Source organism: Microcebus murinus, chromosome 15 (assembly GCF_040939455.1).
Source record: "Microcebus murinus isolate Inina chromosome 15, M.murinus_Inina_mat1.0, whole genome shotgun sequence".
In the NCBI taxonomy this organism is placed as follows: Eukaryota; Metazoa; Chordata; class Mammalia; order Primates; family Cheirogaleidae; genus Microcebus; species Microcebus murinus.
The window spans coordinates 25937212-25941073 of NC_134118.1; the positions used below are offsets into that span (position 1 = coordinate 25937212).

Genomic DNA, 3862 nt, shown 5'->3' on the forward strand with positions numbered 1-3862 from the left:
GCGGGGGGTTTTGGCCGTCCCACACGTCAGTTCTGAACTCACCTCTGTCGAGGTCGTCTCCGCTGGTGCTTCAAAGTTGTTTCGGTTCCCGGGTTTCGGCACCACTTGTCGTGCCCGCCTCGCCAGCCAGGAAGACGCGGCAACCGGAGTTCTTCTGACAGTGCTTTAATGGGGTTCCCTTTAAACTTACATGATGCGGAAGACCCAGCCCGGCAGCGCGCAGGCTGCTATAAACCCCAGAAGCACAACCCCTAAGCTGCGATAGGCCGCTCAACTGTCGAGCAACCAAAGCATTAGTCCATATCAGGACCCTTTGTTTGCATTCTCGCGCCACAGGGCAACCGACAATTGTGCGTGTGCTGAACTTGTTAGCTGCTCTAGGCAAAGCCGGAAACAGGCGCCAACTTGTAATGGCGTTGACACCGCGCCCCACACTCTGGCAAAGAGTAGCTGCTAAATTTACTGACTAGGAGATAAATGAGGGTTTTACAGGGGCTGCTATAAACTGCTTACTGATCTAATATGTTTTCAGCAGAATGGATATGATCTGTTTAGAGTATTTATTATAAGGAAACCTACAATATATAGACTGCAGTTGTGCTAAAATATAAAAGTCCAGAAGCCAGAACAGGGCTACATGGGAGGTATGTATAAGCTTTCTTGGTGCTGACTTATACCATACACATTAACACCCCACATTTCAAATAAAAACACATTCCATTGTATAAAAGAGGACACAGGAAGCTGTGTCTATCTGATTGGGGCCTCATAGGTATTGCATTTGCTGTTGCTGCTGTTTTGTATCCTTTGCTAATCATTAGTAAACCTTGTGCTGGTTGCAAATTATGTTTCACATGGATCTGACTGACATTTTGGGTCTCTACGATCACTTATCACCTGAGGTAATGGTGTGCACTTTGTGCTCCTCAGAAAGCTAAAGGAATCAAATAATCCATGAATTGTTCCAGTGCATCATTGTAGTACTGAACTCCAAATGCTAAGAATAGATGGGATAAAATAATTTGGCCAAACCCTGAACACAATCACTGCAGCTGTTCCATTGTTGTCAGTGATAATTCAATAGGAAACAAGTCCTAACAATTTTAGTGGCAACTTACACAACCCTGTAGTGGCTTCCACTGTCACTGGCAGCGTTGAATCATGCATACTCTTCATCCAGTGATTCCTATGTACAGCCTTCTCTGAAATAAATGCTACAAAGCATGCTGCCAGGCTGGCAAGGTCACAGTTGGGCCTAATTTCTAGATGGCTTTATCAGGACTGATGTTAGCAACTTTTTCTTGAGCTTAAAATTTGTTTTTCTACAACTGCCCCAATTAACTTCTATGAAAAAAAGCTCTGATACAATCTGTGAACTTTATAAAATAGCAATGATCAAAATGTAAAACATAACTGATATCCCTCAAGAAATTTCTAGAAAATACTAAAATTTTAAAATTCTTTACTATGTTTCAGTAGTTTTGTGTTCTTATTATAGCTGCAGATTTATGGTATGGATTTAAATGTCTTTTTGCAATAGAAATGGAATGATTTTCTCACATAAAGGTGAAAATAAGAAAAACCTGTGGAGCTTTTTAAAAATCATAATAATAATGCAGATGCTCTAGGAATATTGAATCAGTATCTCTGGAGGTTGGACAGAATTCACAAGCTTAGGTTTTGATCACTAACTTTTCTAAAAGAATTAGGTAAGGAAATTCCCTTGAGAGTTGCCAGGGGATTCTGGATGACACATGGAGAACATGCACATCTTGTAGGCTCTGGCATTCAACATCTTTCCACTGAAGTGTCTTCCTCTCCCAGTCATTTGGAGTTATAGTCCTTCCAAAGCACCTTTTTAACTGCTCCCTTCACATCCTAATTCCGCAGTGTATATATGAGGGGGTTGATCATGGGTATAACAATGGTGTAGAAGAGAAGGAAGAACTTGCCCTGATCCTGAGAGTTGTTGCTGTGGAGCTGGAGATAAGCACACATGGCTGTGCCATAGAACAGAGAGACAACTGTGAGGTGGGAGCCACATGTCCCAAATGCTTTTCCCTGCCCTGCAGCTGACTTTATTCTCAAGACTGCCCTGACAATCTGACTATAGGAAAACATGATTAATGCAACAGATACAAAAAGAATGACAAAACTGACAAAGTAGACTTCAGCTTCATTCATAGAAGTATCAACACAGGCAAGCTTGAGCAATGGAGGGATCTTGCAAAAAAAGTGGTCTACCTTATTTCCTCCACAAAGTGGTAAAAAGAAGATGAGCATGGTCTGCAATAGGGAGTTGGCAAAACCAATGAGCCATGAAGAAGAAACCATCAGGGCACAGAGGGGGGGGGTGCATGATTATCATGTAGTGGAGGGGCCTGCAAACAGCTGCATAGCGGTCAAATGCCATAACTACTAAGAGAAATCATTCTGTAGCTCCCAAGCCCAGAGAGATGTACAGCTGAACGACACAACCACCATATGAGATAGTTTTGTCTGCTCCCCTGAGATTCACCAGGAGCTGTGGAACAATGCTGGTAGTGTAACACAGGTCCAGAAAGCTTAGGTTGGAGAGGAAAAAATACACAGGGGTGTGAAGATGTGGGTCCAAGTGGAACAATGCAATGATGGTTGTGTTTCCCAGCAAAGTGAAGTTGTAGAAGATCAAAAGAACCACAAAAAGGATTAGCTCCAGTTGAGGCCTGTCAGAGAAACCCAGGAGAATAAATCCAGTGAAAGAACTTCCATTTTTCTGTTCCATCCTTTGTTAGTACATGTTTCCTATTAAGACCAAGCATTTAGCAAATTTTAAAGGCTATCTTCAACAAAAAAGAAAAAAGGTCAACTCCATCACCTAGACAAGACATGGCCATGGGATTTTATATGCATGTAAATGTTGTACTCATTGAGACCAACATATCTTACACTAATTTTGTTTACATTATTACAAAACTAATATTGGACAGGAACAGTGGTGTGTGCCCATAGTCCCAGCTGCTGGGATAGGACTATCACTTGAGTCTAGGAGTTCAAGGTTACAGTGCACTATGATTACACCTGTGAATAGCCACTGCACTCCCAGCTTGAGCTGGGATGTGACCCCATCTCTAAAAAACAAAAAATTCTCTCATTTTATCTCTTCTTTACACTTTTGGCTAAGATCAAGTACAAAAAGTAGTATCATTGATATCTAATATAAGAAAGATCAAATAATGGACCTTGTATTTGCATCAGTGATAGACATAAAAGATCTGTTTCAGATTGAGTTTAACATGATTTAAAGTACTACAAGAATATATGTACATTTTAGAGAAAATGGAGATGAGGGGAAAATGGGGAGAGAGATCAGAAAGAATAAGAAAGTGGCAAAGACAGAGGGAGAGAGATTATGTTAAATATATGTCAGAACTCTGAATTTGTACATACTTTATATGCAAGAGAGCATTATAAAAATATTCTCTGGAAGTCATTACGAGAATGTACTTATACAAAGGATTAAATTACATTCAAAATATCACCAATAGTACTACATATATGCATTTTGGTAGAATTGCTTCTCTACCTAATAAATTATATTCATGAAAACTATCCTAGTCTTTCTGTATAATAATAAGACAAATGTTCAATCAGACAGACTCTGAAATTCATTTAATTCACCATTCAATTACAGTACTCAACTCTTGCCCCCAAGATGTCAAAATTATCCTACCAATTTAACAAGAACTCTGAAAAATTATTGGGTATACACAGTTACCTAAAATCAGAACTCTAAAATCCAGAGGCCAACACTTTCCTTTTTCCTCTATTGATTTCATTTCCACATATCATGAACAACTACAGTAAGTAGAATTCCTGAGAG

General features: G+C 39.9%; 1 pseudogene; it reads right to left on the bottom strand.

Moving 5' to 3' along the window:
- Positions 1 to 1824: 1824 nt before the first annotated feature.
- Positions 1825 to 2764, bottom strand: LOC142876404 (olfactory receptor 2B8-like; annotated as a pseudogene).
- Positions 2765 to 3862: the final 1098 nt, after the last annotated feature.